Source organism: Symphalangus syndactylus, chromosome 10, assembly GCF_028878055.3.
Source record: "Symphalangus syndactylus isolate Jambi chromosome 10, NHGRI_mSymSyn1-v2.1_pri, whole genome shotgun sequence".
NCBI classification, from domain to species: domain Eukaryota; kingdom Metazoa; phylum Chordata; class Mammalia; order Primates; family Hylobatidae; genus Symphalangus; species Symphalangus syndactylus.
Genome location: NC_072432.2, coordinates 61,004,551 through 61,016,606, shown reverse-complemented (window position 1 = coordinate 61,016,606; position 12,056 = coordinate 61,004,551). Strand labels below are relative to the sequence as shown.

Genomic DNA, 12,056 nt, shown 5'->3' with positions numbered 1-12,056 from the left:
ATAAATATATATATATTTATATATCCGATATAAATATATATTTATATATCAGATATAAGTATATATATATATATATATATATATATATCAGAAAAGAGACCACAAGAATGTACATCACCACAATAACATTAGTTGTATTAGATAGTTTGGTTACAGGTGATTTTGTTTTTCTTTTTCCACATTTTCTGTAATGTGCTGTTATTACTTTCATGATTAAAATAAGTAACCCTGGCCAGGAGCGGTGGCTCACACCTGGTAATCCCAGCACTTTGGGAGGCCGAGGCGGGGGCATCACGAGGTCAGGAGATTGAGACCATCCTGGCTAACATGGTGAAACCCCGTCTCTACTAAAAATACAAAAAAATTAGCCGGGCATGGTGGTGGGTGCCTGTAGTCCTAGCTACTTGGGAGACTGAGGCAGGAGAATGGCGTGAACCTGGGAGGTGGAGGTTGCAGTGCTGAGATAGCGCCATTGCACTCCAGCCTGGGCGACAGAGCGAGACTCCATCTCAAAAAAACAAAAAAGTATGAAAGATGTAGTTACTCTGAAGTAAAATAGACCACTTAAGGATTTATTATTCTATGTGGAAAATAAATGTGGAAAAAGAAAAACAAAATTACCTGGAAGCAAACAATCTAATACAACTAATGTTGTTGTGGTAATGTACATTCTTCTGGTCTCTATTCCGGAGGCTGAGGATAGAGAATCACTTGAACCTAGGAGGAGGAGGTTGCAGTGAGCTGAGATCGCGCCATTGCACTCCAGCCTGGGCAACAAGAGTGAAGATCTGTTTAAAAAAAAAAAAAAAAAAAGAAGAAGAAATAAAGTAAAGTAAGTAACACTTACAGGGAAATGGCAATAATCTCACTTAGCCTAGATAAGTCAAAAGTATAACTTGAAGTAGTTTTAGTTAGGATAATGGGTTTCACAAATATGCCAGAAGCACCAGTGTCAAAAGGACATCCTGAAGGTGGAAGTTCTACCCACGTGTACTCTTGAGTTGCTTAGATGTTGTTAATCTGTTCTTGTGCAGAGCTGCTCATTCTTAAAAATGTACGTAACATTCTGAGTTGAAAGGAGAAGACAGTCACACAGTGAAATCTCTCTCTCCTGAGATAACTATTCTCTCCCTGTTTTGCTGCTATCCTTTCTACACACTGCTATTGTTGCAAAACTTGCTTAACAGTATTGTGATTTGTCAATTCTGTTCTCTCCCATTAGGCTCTGAGCTCTCTGAGGGTAGAGTCTAAACCATAGTCATTTTGTATCTACTGTTTCCTCCACTGTGCCTGGAATAGATAACTGCCCAGACAACTTTTATTGAACTGAACAAAAGAAGCAATGAAGATTTGAAAATGCTGCATTTATAAGACACATGGCTACAGAAACCTGAATATTCTTGGAAGCTAATCTTCATGCAGAATGAGTCAATATGTTTCTGTCCTGTTTAAATACAAGATCCTGAGATAGTATATTATTTATGTCCATCATAAAAACTTAACCAACATTGCATAACACAATAAGCACAATAAATTGGTAACTTCTGGCACATTTCTAAAGAAGTTTCTTTTCTATGTCCTCTTTTTGTCCACCCCTTACCATCTCTACCTCCTAGAATCCAGCACAGGCTGTAAACCTCAAACCTGCTATTTTTAGCAGTGAGTTATCAGAGGGCCTTGACTTCCTCTTAGAATGAGGGTATGCAGCTGTGCTAATAATGGTAGAATCAACAGAGTATTTCCTGATTGCCATCTTCTGTTATAAAGACTTTAAAAACACTTCCTCGTCGTAAGGTGGAAAAGAACCCACATGTCTGCAATATAGTCCTTATCAGGAGAAATAGGAACATAGCACAATTTCTTTCTGGCCCCTAAACATTTGCAAACTACTGACACAACACACTCACATGATGTCTCAAATCTTTAGACATCTCCCCCCGGGCAGAAAAGAAGGAGCCTCATTTTTCTTCCCCTGCTGGCTTTCCTGAGATTTGAGTGGTGGGACTGTGTTGAAACAACTGGCTGGCTTTTCTTAAGAAACATGTTAATTCAAAACTCTAGGGTAAGGGTAGTTGATCTTGGTAGGCCTGATCTGTCTAGACAGTTTCTTTTCAGATTAATTTGACAGAGATAAGTCTAAGATTTCTCAAAAGCATATTTGCTTTCTATTGAAGAAAAACAAAAAACAAAGGAAACACACACACACGCACACACGTATGCAAGTGACCAGTGATTAAATTTCATAATAAAACACCCAATCCAAATTGCCTGTGCTTAAACTAACCTAAACTACTGATGCAGCCATTTTGAGTGAACTTAGTAGGAAACACAGCCAAATAGATCTTCTTCCTGGTATTCGAGAAGAAGGAAAATAAAACAATTCAGATACAGGCTTGATCTATGTAACATAGTCACTAGGCTTGATCTATGTAACATAGTAACTATGTCACTGTAAAATAGTGGTTAAGAGTGTGGATACTAGAGTCAGATTGTCTAGGTTTGAACACTGATTCCACCACAGTCTAGCTGTGGGATCAAGCTACATAAACTCCCTGGGACTCTATTTCTGGGTCTGTGTGATGGTACTTACCACTCGTGTGTGTTACAGGCATTAAAGTTATGTCAGGACATGTAAATCACTGAATACAGTGCTTGACAACTTCATTAATGATTACTACATATAGATTATTATAAAGCTAATGAAATTTAGCTTCAGGGGCCCTCATTTGCACAGACTCTCTCCAAGTTCTTAGGAGTGGCCCTAGCAGAGTGTTCATGTGATGGTTAATTTTATGTCAACTTGACTGAACTAAGGGATGCCCAGGTAGCTGGTAAAACACATTTTGGGGTGTATCTGTGAAAGCATTTCCAGAAGAGAAGGGCATTTGGATCAGTAGACTGGTAAAGAAGACCACCCTCACCAATGTGGGTGGGCATTATCCACTATGCTGAAAGCCTGATTCGAACAAAACGGCAGAGGAGAAGGGTGAATTTGCCCTTGCTGTTTGAGCTGGGACATTCATCTTCTCCTGCCTTGGATATTGGTGCTCCTGATTCTCAGGCCTTTGGACTTGGGCTGCGACTTAACACTACTGGTTTCCCTGCTTCTCAGGCCTTTGGGCCTTGTACTGGAACTGTGCCACCTGGTTTCATGGGCCTCCAGCTTGCAGAGAGTAGATTGTGGGATTTCTCAGCCTCCATAATTGCATAAGCCAATCCCTCATTATAAATCTCCTTCTATATACAGTCATGCATTGCTTAATGATAAAGATAAGTTTTGAGAAATGCATCATTGGGCAATTTCATTATTGCGTAAACTTCATAGAGTGTACTTACACAAATTTTGGTACTATAGCTTACTACACACCTAAGCTATATGGTATAACCTACTGTTCCTAGGCTACAAATCTTTGCAGCATGTTACTGTACCAAATACTGTAGATAACTCTAACACGATGGTAAATATTTGTGTATTTAAACATATCTAAGCATATAAAAGCTACGGTAAAAATACAATGTTATAATATTATGGAACCACTGTTGTATATATGGTGTGTTACTGATCGAAACATCATTTTGCTATGCATGACTATATCTACATATATTCTATTGGCTTTGTTTCTCTGGAGAACCCTGACTGATATAGTTCACATATATATTTTTTTGAGTTTTGTGAAACTAAGTGATTTTAATTACAATCAGTTAAGGCCGCTATCTTTCTCCATGTCAAATTTCATTGTATCACTTTCCCTTGAATTTAGAGGTGCTTGAGTGTCTACCAGCATTTTGGGGATCTAAGGGGAAGTTGAGTTGAGAACATATCAATTAACTAAAATTTAAAAACACATTTTGGATTGTTCCACTAAAACAATGAGAAATTATAAAAACCTAATTTGGATATAAGAAAGGTGCTCTGTTTTGTTATCTAAAAGTGCTTTTATTGAAGAACTAAGAGAAAATTTACATAAAAAGTTTACGGAATATAAGATAAAAGTGATAAAAATTGCATGATGATATTTGCTTCTTGTTCAGATACCAAGAAGCAAACTATGTGTACCACTTTTTTCCGGATCATTCTAAAACCCGTGCTTCCTTAGAAGGAAAAGAGAACTTTTTAGAAGTAATGGATAAACTCTTGGATTGTTTGATACTCTATTAAGAGGAAGGAATCATAAAATCCTATAAAATATAGAAATTTCTTGCTGATTTGATACAAAATACTGACATTGACAAAGATGACATAAACCTCAAAATATGCTTCTGCAATGAAGAAACAGATGAGAAGCTAAATAATCAGTCTATCCGTTTTCACTGGTATCCTGGATTTTTTCTAGCTTGTACGCAGAAAAAGCTTGGTAAAGATTTTCCCAAATCTGATATCAACCATAACATATACTATGGTATTAATAATGAATTATAAAACTGAAATAAACATTTTAAAACAGCAACAATTTTTTAAAAACAAAATGTGATTAGCCATGTTAAAGGAAAAACTAAATTAAAAAAAATTCTCTTTAGAAAATTATGTTAATATATTATTATCATATGAAGAGGTGATCAGAGAGTATACAGCCAAAAATATTGGTAAAAAGTTGTATAGCCATATGTCAGGCAGTTTATTAATAAAAAATATTATGGGATTTTTCCAGATTTTTTGTGTTTGTGAATGTAAAAGACTATTTTCCAGAGATAGTCATCACAGTATCTCCTATCCCACATGCTCTTGTTATAAGGTGATTGACACATCTTTCATTAAGAAGTGGAATCTATGTTCCCTCTCTTTGAACCTGAGTAGATGTGACTGTGGCTGAAAGGATGTTGTAGTTGACAGAATAAAGGTCCCTCAAAAATGTCCACATCCTATTCCTCACCACCTGTGAATATGTTATATAATATAGCAAGATGGAATTAAGGTTGCAAATCTGTTGACCTTTTTTCTTTTCTTTTCTTTTTTTTTTTTTTTTTTTTTTTTGAGACAGGGTCTTTCTCTGTCACCCAACCTAGAGTGCAGTGGCATGAACATGGCTCACTGCAACCTTGACCTGGACTCAAGTGATACTCCCACCTCAGCCTCCCAAGCTGAGACTACAGGTGCATGCCACCATGCCTGGCTAATTTTTAAAATTTTTGTTGAGAAAACGTCTTGCCATGTTGCCCAGGTTGGTCTAGAACCTCTGGGCTCAGGGAATCCTCCCACCTCGGCCTCCCAAAGTGCAGGGATTACAGACACAAGCCACCATGCCCAAACTTTTCTTTTTCTTAAAAATATGGAACACTTCACAAATTTGCCTGTCATCCTTGCATGGGGGCCATGCTAATCTTCTCTGTAACATTCCAATTTTAATATATGTGGCCAGGCGTAGTGGTTTACGCCTGTAATCTCAGTACTTTGAGAGGCTGAAGCAGGCAGATCACCTGAAGTCAGGAGTTCAAGACCAGCCTGGCCAAGAGGGCAAAACCCCGTCTCTGCCAAAAATACAAAAATTAGCTGGGCGTGGTGGTGCACACCTATAATCCCAGCTACTTGGGAGGCTGAGGCAGGAGAATCCCTTGAACCCAAGAGGCAGAGGTTGCAGTGAGCCGAGATCGTGCCACTGCACTCCAGCCTGGGTGACAGAGCAAGACTCCATCTCAAAACAAACAAACAACAAACAAAACCAACCCCCACACAAAAAACAACCAGCCAAAAAAAACCAATTTTAATATATGTGATGCTGAAGCAAGCACCAGCTGACCTTGAGATGGTGAGACTATACTGGACTATTCAGGTGGGCCCAATATAATCACTAAAGTCCTTATAGTTCGAAGTGGGAGGCAGAAGAGTCACAGTCAAGAGAGATCTGGAGATGCCATGATGCCGGCTTTAAAGATGGAAGAAGGGCCACAAGCCAAGGAACGCAGGTGGCCTCTAGATGCTGGAAAAGGCAGGAAAATGAATACTCTCTAGAGCCTTCAGAAGGACTGCAGCCCTGCTGACACCTTGATTTTAGCCCAGTGAGACCCATTTCGAACTTCTGACCTCCAAAACTATAATATGATAAACATTTGTTGTTTTAAATCCCGAAATTTGTGGTAATTTCCTAGACCATCAGTGTGAAATTAATATAGATGCTATCTGACTGCCAAGGCTGGTTCGTAAAAGGAGACACAGTGTTCACCTGATTTTCTTCAGGCCCTGCCACCATGCCATGAGGAAATGGAAAGACCACATGGAGTGGTCACATATAAATGTTCTAGCCACCAGCCTCAGCTGAGGTCCTAGCCCACAGTCAGCATCAACTCCAGACACGTGAGTGGCAGCAAGATGATGCTAGCTGCAGTTACCATCTGATTACAACTTCATAAGAAACCCTGAGCAAGGGCTGCCCAGCTGAGTTCAACCAACGCTCAGACCTGTGGGTGATGATAATAAAATTATTGTTGTTTTGAGTCACTAAGTTTTGGGGTGATTCATTGTACAGCAGTAGATAGCTGGAGCAGTGAGTATGTAACAACTGTTTAAAATTTACACTTTGTCTTGAATTGTCTTGTTTTAAATAAGTATTCACTTTCATACCTAATTTTGTATTTGTAAATTCTACTTTTTTTTCTAGAGAGAACCCCTCCAAATAGTAAAGCTTCAAACCTACTACCTTAAATCTGGTTCTACTTCTGCATGTAGCCACAATTTCTTATTCAGAATGTGGTTGAAAACATAAAAATATATGTAATTAAACAGACCTGAGGATCTTTGATATAAAGCAGTCTTCCTTTTTTTCTGAGACGGAGTCTCCCTCTGTCGCCAGGCTGGAGTGCAATGGCGTGATCTCGGCTCACTGCAACCTCCACTTCCCGGGTTCAAGTGATTCTCCTGTCTCAGCCTCCCAAGTAGCTGGGACTACAGGTGTGCACCACCACGCCCAGCTAATTTTTGTATTTTTAGTAGAGACAGGGTTTCAACAGCAGTCTTTCTTTTTAAAGTTAAAAAAAAAACTTTCATTTTGAAAACACTTTAAAATGTTAACAGAAGCAAATTTTAAGCTTATACCACTTATCCATATCACTTTAAACATCAATTGCCTTTTTATTTGAGATAAAAAAAAGAGATCATGACTCTCACAGACAGTAAAACTTCTTTTGGACATAAGATGATATATTCAACAGATGTATCCTAAGTTACTCTTTGCTGACAGTGTCAACTTCATATAGCACTGTGATGTCAAGAAAAGACAGGAAATCCGAGTTAGGTCATGGTTCTTGAAACAAACCATGAAACGAAAATGTGTTACATAAAGAATCATGTACAATTTTCCAGAATGTAGCCTGAGCCACTTAAAATATATTTTAAGATGATTTTGAGATGATTAGTTCTGATTTCAGGCATTGCCGAATTCTCAGTTCACTCTCCTTTGCCAGCCTTTTCACATCATGTCAAAGCTACTTCGTTTATTTCAGTTGATTCTTCGTGTAAAAGAGAGAGCACTGGATAACAAAGTACTGAATCAGGCTTCAGAATCAACCGAGCATTTAGTTCTCAAGTTCTCAGGTTGCAGAGATAGTTCCTACAAGGCTAACTCTCTTGCAGGCTAGTAGAACTGGGAGGGACTAAACTGGCTGGCTGGAAAAACTGGTCCTCTTGCTGTAGTCATTCAGATGGTGTCTACAGTGTGGATAATTTCCACAATTCCAAAGCCAACCCTACATAGATAAACACTATGAATGTTTATGAATATGGCCAACCCTTGCATAAACACACTTCCAAAAAAACAGGGCATGCTTCTAGCATTAACAACAAAAGCAACAAAATATATAGTACATGGATTGTAAAACGTTGATTTCAAATTTGAGGTGATCTTGTTTGTGGGAAACCCAGAAAGAAGAATATATGAGATGCCTCACTGACTTATTCTGCTGATTGCTTGAAGAAAAGGATTAATCATCTGCTATATAAATCATCTCATTCTTCCAGGTTCTGATTTAAAAATGAGCTCTTGGTTGAAAAATCTGCATCACTTCAAGTGGCACCCTGTGCTACTATGCTATACCATCCCTGTTCCTCTTCCTCGGAGAGGTATTCCTGTCTCCATTGCAGGTTCTGTGAAGGAGTGCTTATCTAAGCAGGAAGTTTGGGGCTGCAAACCACTTTTTTTTTTTTCTGAGACAGAGTTTTGCTCTGTTGCCCAGGCCAGAGTGCAGTGACATGATCATGGCTCACTGTAGCATAGACCTCTCAGGCTCAAGCAATCTTCTTGCCTCAGGCTCACATGTAGCTGGGACTACAGGTGCATGCCACCACACCCAGATAATTTTTAAAATTTTCTGTAGAGATTAAGTCTCACTATGTTGCCCAGGCTGGTCTTGAACTCCTGGGCTCAAGTGATCCTCCCACCTCAGCCTCCCAAAGTGCTGGGATTCCAGGTGTGAACCACTGTGCTCAGCCTAATGACAGAAAACAGCTCAGGCAGAGACCCAGCAATAATGAGTAGACGGGGAGGGGGAGTATGGCCTCATGTCAGTTTTACACATCCTTATCCTCAGGTTCTTCCCTTTCAGGGCTGCTTTCCACCAGACTTCTTTGATGAGGTTAGGGATGATCCCTTCCTTTCCCTTCATGAAGTCACAACATGCTGCAGCCTAGAAATATATAGCTAGTTGCTTTCACAAATGTTTGTATTCAGTCATCACATATGAAGCAGACACAACTACCTCTGGCTTTTTGTTTTCCTCAGGTTAGAAAGCTGAGGCTCAAGACCATGGGAATTATTCAAGGTATTCAAGGCACCATCTCTAATGAGTAGGAAAGCTGAGACACAAAGCCAGTTTGATCTATGGCCAGTGCTTTTGCCCTACACCTCAGACATACCAGGGTATATTCTGGGGCCTTGTTTTATTTATGTATTTTTGTATCCCTGGTGCCTAGTAGCATGCCTGGCACTCAGTGTGTATTCACTAACTTTTGATTGAATAAAAAGCTAGGATTTATTGTCAAAAACTATATCTTTGAGGAGAAAGATGATATTTGGAAAGTTGTAGCAATTTTGATGCCGTATGAAGTTCAGGGAAGTCTGTCATTTAGGGAAGCACTGCAACTGTCCCATGAGAGTGCCCTATTTTCAAGGTAGAAGCTTAAGTGTGAGCAGGTTTGCAGGACACTTGTCAGGAGTCAGGGATTCACTGAATGTAGTCATTGTTTCTGTGTGGGCACTCCCTGCTTATTACCCATTCTGTGAGCACCTTTTAGTTTCAGTCTCACATGTCACTAAGGATCAGGCCTTCATGGGGTTATTGGTGACAGTATCACCCAACCCCACTGCACCCCCTACCACGTGCTGTAGAAAACCAAGTATCTTAAATTGTCTGGAAGTTCTTGGGGGTTGCCAGGTTTCTGATTTCCTTATTTTGTATGTGTGCATGATACAGGAAATTTGCCTTCCAGAAAGCTCGGGAAAGGCTAATGTGTAAAGCCTGATTAGCCTAAGGGGAATAATGTCTTTTTCGTAAATAACACTTTCAGCTCCAGCAAGGTAAGCCAATGTGATAAGGACAAATACAATGAAGAGATTTTTTTTTGAAAGATATATTAACAAACAAAAATTTCTGCAAAGTAAACAGAGAAAACCTACATAATCCCCCAGCCCATTTCCCAAGAATATCATCATCCTTAAAATGAGGTGTTTAAAAAAGAGGATGCTGTATTAATAACTACTGGATCTGTATTTTTAATGACTGCTTTCCTTTAATCTTAAAGAGACAAGTGGACTACCGTGGATAAAGGGCTCCATCTTGGACAACCTGATAGTCTTTTCTTCTGTGCTGAGCAGGGCCTGCCAAGAGCAGGAAATTCAACGCCATTTACAAAGCTTTCTTGTCTTACTCTCGGAGAAAGCCATCACTGTTCACATCATTCAAGAGGCTGTCTGTAAAAGGACACATAAAATATGAAATATAGAGTACACATTTAGTATAGCTTCATATCATTTAGTGATCTAAGCAGCAAGATGATTATGTCAAATAAAAGTTATCACTTATTTATGTTTAAAAGATCAGATAAGCATTGGATAAAATTATGTAGCCTAAGCAAAAGACAATTTCTAAATCTTTTCCTTTTTGTTTTATATAGTCTGTTATTTTTAAAGTCTTCTACCACATAAATTTGCATTTCCTCTTTCACATCACTTATAAAATAACGTATGTTCCTTTTTTACCTTTGCCTTCTTACTTGAAAAAAACATCCCCAGTCTCCTTCATGCTTTGATCACAAACTCTCATTTCTCTGATGGTGGATAGTCAAGCTGCTTGATGGTGATGGTCGAGCTGCTTTCTGTTTGTGGGCCCTGTTCACTCAGCCTTTTGATGCGCTGTACAATGAGCTGTCATCTCTGTAATTTTAATCTTAGCTCTAGTCTCCAAGTTAGTTTCAAGTTCCTATTATGTTTATCAGCATAGATTTCCAGCAAGATGATTATGTCAAATAAAAGTTATCACTTAATATTTAAAAGATAAAACAAGCATTGGATGAAATTATGTAGCCTGTAAATCATTTAAAACTAGTGTGCTAATTTTATCTTATTTTCCAAAACGCTCACCAAGCTCACACCTCTCTGAAATAAGTGTTAGCTTTTTGGGTTCCCTTCCCCCAGTTGCTCTGTGCTCCAAACAGATGCCTGTGTTTAGTCCGAGCTAATATGCAAAGGGACCTACTTTTAAAATTCCTTAGCTGTTCTGCAAAGAAGAGCGCTGCCAAAGCTATGTTGTGTGCCTTCCCATATTTCACAAGTAACAAAATAATTCACAGAAAACATACAGAAGAACAGGAAAGAGAAATCTGTTCCCAGGGGCTATCTGATTATGTAGTTTAGAACCCACGAATATGGTATTTTCTAATTTAGGAGGGAGAGAGTAAACAAATAAATGTTCCAGGGGAGTCAACCACATCCCCCATTGATATTCCGTGTGAAAGTGTCTCTGGCCTAAGGCACCTGGTTGGTTTGCTTTTTGTCCCGTCCTAGGAGAGGTGTCGCCTATAATAACAACGCTAATTATAATGAACAATAAATGATAATTTATGGGTTACCAAGGACCAAGAAGCTCCGGGAGTCTTCACTGAAACAACAGCACTACAACCTCTGGAGGTACGCCGTAATTATTAGATATTTACGTACCCTCATCAGCGTGCTAAGTTTTTATTAAAAAGCCTCTCCTTCAGTCCCTCCCGAATTTTTTTAAATTATGGAAAAATTCCAAGACACACAGAAGTAGAAAGAATACTGTAATGAAGCCTCGAGTACCCGTCGCCCAGCTTCGACCCTCGACTTTTTGCCTATCTTGTTTCACCTCTCTTCTCCATTTTTTTTTCTCTTGGATTGGAAAATTTTAAAACAAATACCTAAATTTGTAGCATTTATTGAATATTTTAGTAAACGCCCCGACAATGTTATAATAATTTGGTGGGTTATTGCAAAATGGAACGGCAAGACAAAATAAACAAGGAATGTAGAAAACTCTCCCGTGGCTGAAAAGGCTGTCACAAAGGTTAGCTCTTAGGAGAAGCGCCGCGAGGGTGACATTCCCCCGAGAAGGGCGGAGGCAGCCAGGCGATAAGGCACAGCCCCGCAGGGCAGGTAACTAAATACCTTCCCCGCTGCCCACCCAGGCATGCGCAATCCAGACCCTGGAGTTGCTAAGGCCCCAAGGCAGAGAGAGGCTCAGGCTACGGAGAAAGCCAATCAGAGGGCTCCAAGACTGATAAGTTAGCCAATCCAGATTCGAGGGTGAATCAGGTCCTCAGCATTCCCCTCGCCCCACCCGCATCCAATCAGAGAGCCGGCTACTTTGGGCGGACTTTTCAAAACAGCGAAAACAAAACAAATCGGGGACCTTTAAAAGGCGTAATGAGACCAGAAAGGATCTCCTTCCGCCCCTCTGTCTTACCCCCCGTTCCCCAACCCAGATCAATGGCGGAATAAGCCCGACGCCCAGATTCCGCCCTCCGCCCTGGCGCCGGGCGGCGGGACTGGCTCGGCAAAGCCAAGGAGAGCTAGGGAGGCCGCGACAGAGGCTGGAGACGGCGGCTTAGG

The 12,056-nt window shown here is 39.9% G+C and overlaps 1 long non-coding RNA gene and 1 other non-coding gene across 3 annotated transcripts; both read right to left on the bottom strand.

Annotated features, from left to right (window-relative positions):
• Positions 1-5,261: 5,261 nt before the first annotated feature.
• Positions 5,262-5,371, bottom strand: LOC129492351 (U6 spliceosomal RNA). The gene has a single exon (XR_008660813.1). It is a non-coding gene; the product is annotated as a U6 spliceosomal RNA (small nuclear RNA).
• Positions 5,372-7,039: 1,668 nt separating this feature from the next.
• Positions 7,040-11,913, bottom strand: LOC134731634 (uncharacterized). 2 transcript variants are annotated; one of them, XR_010114071.1, is made up of 3 exons: positions 10,681-11,146; positions 10,185-10,358; positions 9,690-9,896 (listed from the first exon to the last, which is right to left on the bottom strand). It is a non-coding gene; the product is annotated as an uncharacterized lncRNA (long non-coding RNA). The 2 variants fall into 2 exon arrangements; XR_010114072.1 differs by having other exon boundaries at positions 7,040-9,896; positions 10,185-11,913.
• Positions 11,914-12,056: the final 143 nt, after the last annotated feature.